At 32.0% G+C, this 13,098-nt stretch overlaps 1 long non-coding RNA gene across 1 annotated transcript; it reads right to left on the reverse strand.

The window, feature by feature from the left end:
* Positions 1 to 956: 956 nt before the first annotated feature.
* LOC110603053 lies at positions 957 to 3,699 on the reverse strand. The gene is made up of 3 exons (XR_002486078.2): positions 3,563 to 3,699; positions 1,070 to 1,157; positions 957 to 983 (listed from the first exon to the last, which is right to left on the reverse strand). It is a non-coding gene; the product is annotated as an uncharacterized LOC110603053 (long non-coding RNA).
* Positions 3,700 to 13,098: the final 9,399 nt, after the last annotated feature.

Consider the following 13,098-nt stretch of genomic DNA (forward strand, 5'->3'; position numbering starts at 1 on the left):
ACCTATCGGGGTCTGCATCTGAAATGGATTATCTTGAATACTAACCTGCTGGAAGGACCACTGTGTTGGGGTTATATGAGGTGGTGGCATATAACTACCATGTGTCCACGTAGTATATTGTGATCCACCTTCTTGTGGAACACTAGGTCCTGCTGAAGACTGTCCAATCTTACCAAATGATCGATGAGTGTGGAATGAAACGGGTGCCAGAATGAAACGGGTGCCAGAATGATGACATTTGCCGGGACAGTAGTATGTACATCGGGATCAGCTTGTTGGCGAGAGCTACGTCTACGCCTAGGCCTCCTCGGCGGGTCAACAGGCTCTTCAGGGTCATCTGGCATAGGTTGCGCTCGAGGTGCTGGCTGTGGTGGAGGTATCTCTGTTGTTCGTTTCTCTTCTTCCATGGCATAGAACATTGCTGTTGTTTGTCTTTCAATAAAATTTGTGCCCGGATTAGGAAACTGTCGATTAATTAAATGTATATTCTCGATACTATCCTCCTGTTGGCAAAATAAAAATTAAACATTGATATGTTTAAAAAAAATAAACATATGTAAATATAATGAATAATTAAATATTACCACAGTGCCAATAGCTGCACCACGATGCGATATCAATCGACGAGAAACTCGTCTATACCATTCGAGGTACTCGGAATGATAATGTAGTGGCCCATATAATGGTGCTGCTTCAACCAACCTTTGCCATCTATCTTCCTAAATGGTAATCCAATGTGCATGAATTGTAATCCAATTACTGTCGGATGATAATAGAGATGTGTTATGAAGATCAGCAGGCTGGCGTGGTGAATGTGGTATTGGTTGTTGCATCCCGAATTGGTGCAACACTCTATCAGGTTGATGCCATTCTACCACGTGGAAGCATATTAAGGGAACCACTGCTCTCCAAATGTCACGTCCTTGCGTGCAATATAATGGCAATGATGCAAAGAGTTCATCGGAATATGGCTCCCATACCATCTGAAATGAAAAAAAAATATATATTTATTAGAAATTTGTTAGAAATATCATAGTAATCGAAGTACATTCCATAATTCGTATTATACCTCTGGGTCACCCGTTCTGTCAAATTTATAGCGTATTTCTATCAAGACATGTGTTACGACTTGAGTGATACGTCGTGCATTACTCCACCTGAAATGTAATACCCGGCTAGACTCTGGTATCGGAATTCCTACCGTCCGGTGGAATCTCGGATGTCGGAAACCTCTAGAAGGGTAAAATCATGTTTTATAAATGTTTTAATGTATTTCATGGGTTTAAACAAGAAAGAAATTAAGTTTGAATGAAAATAGCCTTGAGAGGAAGACTCAGATTCGGCCGCCGAACCTCAAGTTCGACCGCCGAACCTCAAGTTCGACCGCCGAACATGCATGCACTTCGGGAGTGCTTTAGGCCCCCGAAGGCATAAGTGAAGGAAGTCCAGGTTCGGCCGCCGAACCTTATGTTCAGCCGCCGAACATGGCATGCATGCGGAGGCACGTTAGGCCCCCGAAAGTGGCCTGGCCAGCCACCTATAAAAGGATCCCCTTGTCCGAATGGGCGAGCTTTTCTCCCCATTTTCGGCCAAGGTGAGCTCTCCGCCGTCCCTCGCCGATTTTGAGTCATTTCCTTCAAATCTTTCATGATTTTCATGAGTTTTTACTTTGTTTTGAAGATTTTTTGAGCAAAGAGCAAGTTTTGAAGCTTGGAAGACTCAGGAACTCTTTTCCTTTGGTTTCCAAGTTTAGGTCGTCTCTCTCTCGATCTTCAAGAGGTAAGAGCCGATCTTGAACTCATTGTATGTTTTAAACAAGCTTTAAGTTGATTTATGGGGTAGAAATGCATGCTTAGGTTAGTTGAGCTTTGTTAGGTTTTGTGTTGTGTTTATGGAAAATGTAGGTTGCTGAGTTGCTTTTGATGTGTTGTAGTTGAGGTTTAGGATAGTTTGAAGCCCCTAGGAGCTTATGTATGTGTTTATGCATGTTTTGGTTGAGTTGTATGCATGATTGAAGGTTTTGGGAGGCAAATGTGCATAGGAGCCGAGTTTCTGCCACTTTGGGAGAAACTCAGGTTCGGCAGCCGAAGGGACTTTCGGCCTCCGAACCTGCCTGTGGAGGCAAGCTTTCGGCTGCCGAAGCCTGCCCCCGAAAGTGGACTTTCGTCTCTGGAGGGGACTTTCGGCCGCCGAAGGTGCCGCCGAACATGCATGAGTTTCGCCTCTGGAGAGAACCTTCGGCCGCCGAAAGTGCCGCCGAGGGTGCATGACTTTCGGCTCTAGAGGGACTTTCGGCCGCCGAAAGTGCCCTGTTCAGCCCTCCTTTGCATGAATTCTTTGATTGTTTTGAGGTATTTTTGGGGGTTTTTGGGGGATATTTTTTAGAGTCATGTTCTAGTATGTTTGGTCCCTTATTTGAGTCCACCTGTGTAGGTTCGGACCCAAGGAACCGAGGACCCCAGCAGTGAGTCAGCTGCTTCAGTTCATTGTCAGAGTTAGCCTGAGGTGAGTAGAATAAACCTTATGTTTTAAATTAATGCAAGTTTTAGCATGAATCATGCATCACGAATGCCATGTGATATAATAGGTTGTTGCATTAGAATCCACGAATATGTTGCATTGCATTCTTTGTTGTGAATGTGGGTGAATGCTGTATGATCCAATTAGTCCCTGAGGAAAGACCAGGACCCCATTCTACGGCCTAGCACGGTATGAAAGACCAGGACCCCATTCTACGGCCTGGCACGGTATGGAACGCGAAGACTAGATGCCCAGATGAGGCCCTGGGGTAACGGTAAGTAATGTTATGATATGACAGGAAGACCAGGACCCCATTCTACGGCCTGGCACGGATATGATCCTGGGACTATTTGGTGACAGGTTCACCCTTGATGTGATTTGTCTGTGATATGATGCATTACATGATGGCATATGTTTTAAATATTTTAGTATTCTGCTCACTGGGCTCTAGTAGCTCACCCCTTTCCCTATATCCCCCAGGTTTGCAGGTACGGGTTAGGTCAAGGAATCCAGAAGAGTAAAGTCATGTGATTTGTAATAGTTAGATGTGGGCATAATGATTGGTAAAATGATGTAAGGATATGAACAGTCATGTTATGTAATATTGATATTGAGGATTAGAATTGTGCTTGACCATAATATGTTTGGATAATCCCATGTATATACATGATCTATGTTTTATGATGTTTATGTTCAATCAGGCGTGATGTTTGATGAAATACCCCATTGGAGCATATGATGAGACTCCAGTGTGTGGTTTATGTTTATGTTTATGTGCATGCACAGGTTGAGCTTAGTAAAAGAAAAGAAAAAGTTCTCATGTTTATGGATATGTATGATCATGTATGGGATTTGACAGGTATTCAGGATGTATGGTTGGCTTGCTACGGGTCCCGGCGACTTTATGTCGATCTAGATCCTAGCGCCGGTAGCGGTTCAGTTTCCGGGTCGTTACAAAAATATTATTAAAAAATACAAGAATTTAATATAAATGCGTAACATGCAAATCATAATAATGTCATAATAAGCATAACATACTAACCGACTTCCCAGTGGAGCATCATTATGTGGGTCTCGTATATTTATAGATGGTGATATTGAAATAAATCGTTCCCATGCCTATATCTGCAGGATGTGTAGAGCTCCACCTAATTGAGACACGCTCGGATCAGTGGCCCGACAAATATAACCAGGTAAGACAAGCTGAACCCCAACTATACATGCTTGCTCTATGTAAATTAGCAATTAGAGGCAGAAACATTAGGTTCACCCTACTAGGATTCCTATCAGTAAATAAGGAACCACCAATGATCCGCAGAATGTAAGCACGGGCATATCTCTGGACCACTTCTTCATCAGCATCATCTGGTAGCTCATTAAAATTTTCGACTAATCAACTTAATGGCAATGAGCTACCCCGCATAATATTAGCGGGAGGTACGAGTCCTAAAGTATCTTGACAGTACATCATCCAATTGATAATAGAATTACTTACAACAGCATCTCCATCAATAGGTAGGCCGGAAATAACACCGATGTCCTGGAGAGTAATTGTACACTCTCCCACTGGCATCATAAATGTGTGTGTTTCAGGACGCCATCTCTCAACCAGTGATATAATTAAATGATATCCAGTGAAAAGTAGCCTAATCTGACAGCACTATAAATTTTTTCCACTTTAATACTATCTTAATCCCTACAATTTTAGTCACAACAATCTATGTATATTAAATTAATTTTTAAAATACTAAAATTTCATATTTATTATAAATAATATAAATTTATTTCCTCACAAAATATTACTTTAAAATTTCAAATCAAATATATCTAACTAAATAATTTTTTATCCATTTCCTAATATTTTCTATACACAGAAAATTCACAACAAAATTTACATTTATAAATTTTTCATATTTTAATCCCTATATTTTTTTTTCCAACACCCAATATATATTAAATTTCTTAAATAACTACATTTTCATATTTATTATAAATGATCAATAATTTATTTCCTTACAAAATATTACTTTAAAATTTTAAATCAAATATATCTAACTAAATATTTCTTTTTCTAATTTCCTAATATTTTCTCAAAACAAAAAATTTACAACCAACATTTATAATTATAAATTTTTCTCACTTTAATACTACCTTAATCCCTACAATTTTAATCACAACAACCCTGTATATTAAATTAATTTTTAAATTACTAAAATTTCATATTTATTATAAATAATATAAATTTATTTTCTCAAAAAATATTACTTTAAAATTTTAAATCAAATATATCTAACTAAATAATTTTTTATCCATTTCCTAATATTTTTCTATACACAGAAAATTCACAACAAAATTTACATTTATAAATTTTTCATATTTTAATCCCTATATTTTTTTGTCCAACACCCTATATATATTAAATTTCTTAAATAACTATATTTTCATATTAATTATGAATATTATAAATTTATTTCACCACTTTTTATTTCATTAATTTTTTAAATAAAATAAATCTAACTAAATAATTTTTTCTAATTTTCTAATATTTTCCCTACACAAAAAATTTACAACATTTACATTTACAAATTTTTTCCTACTTTAATACTACCTTAATTTCTACAATTTTGCTCACAACAACATATGTAAATTAAATTTTTTAAAAAATTAAATTTTCATATTTATTATGAATAATATAAATTTATTTCCCCACAAACCACCCTATTTTTTCATACATTTCTTTTTTATTTATCACATTACTATAAATCAGGAATTTTTTTTCTCATTTTCTTATATTACTTTTAATAATTTTAAATTAATACAACTATACATTTTTTACTATTAATTACATACAAAATATAATTTTTTCAACAATATAAATATCTTACTAATTAATTAAATAAATAAAATATATCATATTTTTATAAATAATATTTAATTACTTACTTGTATGAAAATCAATCCCAAATCTCACGTGTCCACAAAGGCTGTATCCGAATAGAAAAAACTACAAAATACAACATTTACATTTATTAATAAATTTTTATTTATCTAAATTTCATAAAAAAATTAATATAACACGTACCTTTTTTGTTGAAAATTTGGTGAGATGGGTTGTGCAGAGAGAAAATTTTGAAAATTTTTTTTTAGATGGATTGAGATGGGTTGAGAGAAATTTAAAAGAAAATAGAAGCAGCGAAACTTGGAAAAAAAAGAAATATGGAGCAGGGAGGGAAGGTGGAGCAGGAAAAAAGGTGGCAGGAAGGTGGAGCAGGGAACAAGATGGCAGGAAGGTAGAGCAGGGAACAAGGGGAAGATGGCAGGGAAGAAGATGGGGAGCGGGAAGAAGATGGGGAGAAGATGGGGAGCGGGAAGAAGATGGGGAGCAGGGATGTATTTATTGAAAATATATATATATATATTTCAACTAATAAAATAAAAAATATTAAACAATCAACTTAAAATATAAATGTTTCTATTTATTTTACGAGAAAACAAATTAAATGATTAAAAATCATGCATAATTTTCATTTTTTTTTAAAATTAAAATAAATTAAAATAATTTAACTTTTTTATATTCTCTCTCCTTTACCACACTTTTAAAGTGCGGTAGAGGACTTTTTCTACACAGAGATATTATCTGTTAAATGTATAATGATGAAAAATATAATAATTAATAATTATTTATTAAAATATATATATATATATATATATATTTCAACTAATAAAATAAAAAATATTAAACAATCAATTTAAAATATAAATGTTTCTATTTATTTTACGAGAAAACAAATTAAATGATTAAAAATCATGCATAATTTTTATTTTTTTAAAATTAAAATAAACTAAAATAATTTAACTTTTTTATATTCTCTCTCCTCTACCGCACTTTAAAAGTGCGGTAGAGGACTTTTTCTACACAGAGATATTATCTGTTAAATGTATAATGATGAAAAATATAATAATTAATAATTATTTATTAAAATATATATATATATATATATATATTTCAACTAATAAAATAAAAAATATTAAACAATCAACTTAAAATATAAATGTTTCTATTTATTTTACGAGAAAATAAATTAAATGATTAAAAATCATGCATAATTTTCATTTTTTCAAAATTAAAATAAATTAAAATAATTTAACTTTTTGATATTCTTTTTGATATTCTCTCTCCTCTACCGCACTTTTAAAGTGCGGTAGAGGACTTTTTCTGCCAGGTGCAAGTCAGGTGCAGGAATCCTTGCACCTGGCAGAGATTCTATCGCACTTTACAAGTACGGTAGAAGGCAGGAGGCGTGCCTGCCTCCTGCTCACGGGGCAGAGACGGGTCTTGTCTCTACCCTCTCTGCCAGTAAATTTTTAATTATTAAAAAAAATATATTAAAAATTCTACCGCACTTCAAAAGTACGGTAGAATTTTTTTTATTTAAAAAAAATTATAATTCTGATTCAACGGCTCTCTACCGCATTTTATAAGTGCGGTAAAACTTACCGCACTTATAATATCGAGGACCGATTTACCCTGGTCCGGAAAATATTTTCTCACGGATCAGGATTAAAGAAATATATTTTTTTTAACTTTATTTTGCAAAAAGCCCTTGTACTTGGATGCCAAAAGCCAAATTTGTTCTAACCTTGAAGCATTTTGCTTGTGGCCTACTTGGGTGAGCCTACTGGATTATAAAAGTTTTATGTGTTTCAGCATGTTTTGTTTACAGACTTAAATCCATCAAGGAATCAACAGCAAGGGGATTCATGCTCTGATTTCTAAATTGGGCCCTTCATAGTCCACATCATATTGGGCTTACTGACTCAGCTGCAAGAGTTATAAGCAAAAAGGGACATAATCCATGCTGGATAAATTTTAAAATATAAACACGTGGATAAATATAGACACTTATTTATTTTTGCCAACATTTCATATAGATTATGATTTTGATTGGTTCGTACTACATATAAAGGTCACTCATGTAATTAAAATTAAAAAATAATTAAATATATTTATATTTAAAATAAGAAATATATATATACACATAATATATTTAAATATAATAAAATTATAATTAATTAATTAAATTATTTAAACTATATAATTAGAAATTATTAATAACTGATTAAACTGTATGGTTATTTTACAATAATAACTATTTAGTAGTCAAGAGATAATTTATATTTAAATGATATAAATAATTTAAATTATAAAAATAGCTAGATAATATTAAATATAAAAATAATTAAAGTTAAATCTCAAATGATAACAAATAACTTATTTATACAATATAAACTATATATTATTTAATAATTTATAAAATTTGAATTTAAATTCTTTAAATAAAATTTTATAGATTTTATAATATAATTTATAATGTTACAGAGAACCTATGTAAAATGTAAAATGTATTATTAAAATTATATAGTAAAATTATAATATCATTAAAATCTTTTAAAAAATTATATATATAAAATTGATTTTTCATGTGATTTTGATATAATTTTTAATAAAAAATCAGAATTAAATAATTAAATAAATTTTATACGTTACAATTAAACTCTTATAATATCGATTTATTGTCGATTTTAATAAGGTTTGTCAAGAATCATCTACTGCTCTACCACTAAAGTATTGTTTGGTTCTGTATAAATTAACTTAGAACTTTAAGTTCCTAACAAGTTAATTTATTCATCTTATTGGTATTTTATCTTAATATATATATATATATATATATTTATATTTATATAAAATTAGGTCTAAAATAAATTATTAAAAAATTAATAAATAGCAAGCCTAAATTTATATATTTATTTCGAGTGGCACACTTAATATTTTTTTTATTTTTAAATTATATTTTTATATTTAATAATATTACTAATTAATATGTCAATAATAAATATATTTTATTATTTTTATTATTATTATTTGTATATAACTTTTAAATTTTTTAATAAATATATTAATTATAATAAAATATTATAATTAAAAAAATTAAAATTAAACACTGAATATATTTTTAAAATAATTAATAAAAAGTTAACACATTTATCTCTCCGACCATAAACGTCAAGAATGATATATTTAAATTTGCAATATATTTTTTTAATTATATTTTTATTATAGGTATATATATATATATATATATATATATATATATATAATTGAATTTTAAAATAAATTGATGAGAGAACGATAAATATTACTATTAAATTGATATATTAGAAATTGATAAATACTATAATTAATCCTACATATTCATATTTATAACATATGCCCTAAATATATTTTATAATATATTTTTTATTTATTTTTATATAAAATAATAATTAATTTATATGTAATAAATATAATTTTTATTATATTTTATTATTACTATTATATGATCTTTTGATATCTTACAATTTTTAATATATCATATTATTAATATTGCAATAAAAATTTTATTATATTTTTATTATTAAAAAATTATTTTATTAATAAATAAAATATTAAAATATATTTATAAAAATTGATTAAATACCATATAAAAAGATGTTTAATAATAAAAAAATGATTTTTATTATACAGCAATAATTTTATTATATAAAATTTTTTTACTATTTCACAATACTATAATTTATTTATTTGACAATTTTATAAAATTATAATTAAAATAATTTAATCAATTTAAAAAAATTAATATATTTAATTATAAATGCTAAATGTGATGTGAATAATTATATAGAACAAATATATATAATCAATTAAAATTATTGTAAATAAATTAACTGTGATAAAAAAATATAAAATAATTAAAGAATTAATATAACTAATTATATAAAATATTATCAAACTAAAATTTTATTTAATTTAAATAATTTATAAAAATATAAATAAATAAAATATAATAAAAAGTAAAATTGTAATTTTAATACTCAAATCAAATGTTATAAATACTAAACAACCAATTTATTAAATTTAAATTATTATAATTTATTATATTAATTGATATTGTATAATAATTGTTTAAAACAAGTAATGAGCTGTCACTATAAAATTGTGTCATGTGACAAAAATATGATAAGTTGATATGCAGTCTCACCTATAGAAAGAAATATGCGGACACCATTACACCATATTTTTCATCAAAACTCGCCCTCTTCTACAGAGGACGAGTCTTCACATAATCTTACCATTAGCAGACACAAATTCAACAGATTCTTATTACGTCTATAATCACAGAATTATCGATCAATTAGCCGGTGGGACCTCTCATCAATTAATCGGCACCAGATGGATTTTCATAAAATGTTATAATTAATTCCATCTTCTTAGCGTATACAAGTTAATGATCACATAAATAAAGCTATATTATTCTTACACAACTACTCTTGAATTATAAGTAATTCCTTATACTTGCTCCATTCTTCAGTCTATTGACTTGAACATCGAAGTGGCTACTGTAGGTACTAACCACCTCACATTCTCTTTTCTGTAGGATTGAGCAATCACAACACAACTCTATTTCGTCCACATTATCAACTTTGTTTCAGCAATATTATTTGGTTCCGTTGTTAGGAAATCCATTGAATTCTCTTTATTCATCTGAATTAAGGTCGATCTCTTATCCCTTTTTCTCTTAAAAGAAAATTTCTCTTTTCTCTCTCGAAATGGCCGACAATTTACGAGTTGCTGCTAAAATTGCTACCGCACTATTTTTTCTTCCACTCCGAGCAGTGGATAAAACACACCCCATTTGGTAAACAAAGTAGATCACAACAACTTGAACAATGAGAAAATTACTCCAATACATCAAAAGGTTGCAAGCCACTCTCGAGCAATATGAAGTTCGGGAGGAGACATCATTCATGGCTCCCAGAGGAAGGGAGGAAGCCTCCGTTGATACCCCAAGGTCTCGGACAAAGGTGATCCAAATACAGCTCAAAGAGGAAGACCAAGTTTGAAGAAAAAGAGTCACCAGACGATGCTCCAAAGGATGTCGATTGGAAATTGATACGGCTTATTTAAAGATACTAGAAAAAGCAAGAAGAAGGTTATGGCCTGGACGGTGCCTTGCCCCTATCAGAAGAAATCTTAGCATAAACTTTCCCAACCAAGTTCAAATTGCGAAGCTTAGACAAATATGATAAAATAGCAGATCTTAGAAGTCACCTGGCGATCTTTAGGACGACCATGCAACTTCAAGATGTCAATGGCTTCGTGTTGTGCCGAGTGTTTCCATCAACACTCACAATATTGTGCCGAGTGTTTTCATCAACATTCACAAGTTTGGTTCAGAAATGGTACCAACATCTGAGCCCAGATTTAATTCAGAACTTTAGACAATTTGCTATGTTATTTAAATCCAGGTTTATTACTTGTATACCCCTTAAAAAGCTCTCCTCTAACCTGCAGAAGATCTGCCAAGGAGAGTATAAATCTTTAAGGAGCTTTATCACATGGTTTAATGCAGAAACAATACAGGTGGAGGAGTTAAATCACGAGATAGCATGTAAAGCATTAAAGAAAGGAACACGCAACATCAAGTTCATGGACTCCCTAATCAAGGACCTAGTGGCTATGTACCAACAGGTAATGGACAAAGCTCAGAAGTACATCAGGCTAGATGATGAACTCCAAGCATTGAAAGAAGACAAAAGGATGAGCAAAAAATAAAACCAAAAGCCAGAGAGGTGAGGATATAAAGGAGACCACTGAAGCTACCCAGTCTCCCAAAGATCAAAGTATAAAAATTATACTCCATTGAGTGACTCACGAACACACATTCTAATGTGGATCAGGAAGAATGAAAAGGAAGTTAGATGGTCTCCCAAGCTCAATCTAGAGAAAGCCGAAATGTGAGACAGGACCAAGTACTGTCATTTTTACAAAGACCACGGACATACAATGGAGAAGTAATGGCAGCTGAAAGACAAGATCAGAGGTTAATAAGGGACAACATACTTTGAAAGTTTTTTAGAAATAATAGAGAAGAGAGAAGGCCCGAACCCCAAATAACAACTCCTAAAACTATCCCTAACTGTGAACCTATAGGGGTTATTTATGTATTTGCAGAAGGATCCAGCGATGGTAAAATAAACAAATCATAGAAGATGTCCCGAGTATTCAACAAAAGAGTCATGTCATGTATCTCTAATGTAGGAGACTTAGTCCTTAAAGGGACAAATGTAATAAGTGGATATATCGGGTCTGCCAAGTTGGGCAAAAATTGGAAAGAACCATTATGGGTCTTGAAAGTTATTCATCTAGGATCTTGTAAGCTGGTCAAGTTAGGTGATCGAGTCATTCTCCACTCTTGGAATATTTGTAATCCGAGAAAATTTTATTAATAACAGTTAACGAGGTATTTTTTAATGTGTTGTGTTCTTTAGTAATAAAAAATGTTGGAATAACCTTCTCCAAAAAGATTAAGGAGCATCATTAAAGGCCACAAGGTGGGAATCCGTCAGGCTAGAAAATTGGGTGTTAGTCCCACTAAACAAAGGCATTTATGCCAAACCACAAGGTAGAAATCCATCAGGACAGAAGACCGGGTGTTAGTCCCACTAAACAAAGACATTTTATGCTAGACCACAAGAAGGAAATCTATCAGGCCAGAAGACTGGGTGCTAGTCCCACTAAACAACCACAAGGTGGGAATCCATCATGCCATAATCCGGGTATTAGTCCCACTTCACAAAAAGTTTTTAAAAGTATTTTATAACCAAGCTATAAGGTGAGTGTTAGTCAAGCCACGAGACCGGGTATTAGTCCCGCTTCATAAAAGATTTCTAACGATATTAAGGCGAGTGTTAGCTAGGCACATGACCAGGTGTTAGTCCCGATAAATAAAAGTTTTAAGGCTAAGGCGGGTATCCGTCATGCGAGCCATAAGGCAGGAATCCACCAGGCACAAGACCGAGTGTTAGTACCAATAAACAAAAGTTTAAGGCCATAAAAACAAGATTCTACCGACAATGCTCCAAAGCAGGTAACCGCCAGGTCAGTCTTCGTGTGTTAGTCCTAAAGGACAAAGGCAAGTTTCTGCAAAAAAAAAGCCACAAGGTAGGTTTTCGCTAGGGTAACGACCGAGTGTCAGTCTCGATCCTTAAGTTGTTATCATGACCGAGTGTTAAGTTTGGTTTATTATTTTTTAGCCACGAGGCAGGTATTCGACATGCGAGTCACTGGGTAAGGAGTAAGTCTCATTAACAAGTTCAAAATCATGGCAAAAAGTAGAGGTTGCCAGGTGCTTGGTCGAGTGTTAACCCTTTAATGATTTTTTAAGAGATTATTTAAGTCTTGTTTGGCTATGGTAAGACAAGGGTTATGGTCAAGTACCAAATATTTATGAGAGGCTCATAAGGCAATTATCATTTATGGGAAGGAGCAGGCAAAGCGATACGAGCATGGAAGGCCAACCTAAATAGGCCACGTGCCTCAAATCCTAAAGACAATTGTCACCTTTGAATCTAAAAAATCGAAGACTAGTGGGAAGACTTCTGATATTGCACAATAATCGCCCAAAGTAGGCCATGAGCTGTCACCATAAGACAGGACCACATGACAAGGATCTGATAAGCTATACACAGTCCCACCTA

Source organism: Manihot esculenta, chromosome 16, assembly GCF_001659605.2.
Source record: "Manihot esculenta cultivar AM560-2 chromosome 16, M.esculenta_v8, whole genome shotgun sequence".
In the NCBI taxonomy this organism is placed as follows: Eukaryota; Viridiplantae; Streptophyta; class Magnoliopsida; order Malpighiales; family Euphorbiaceae; genus Manihot; species Manihot esculenta.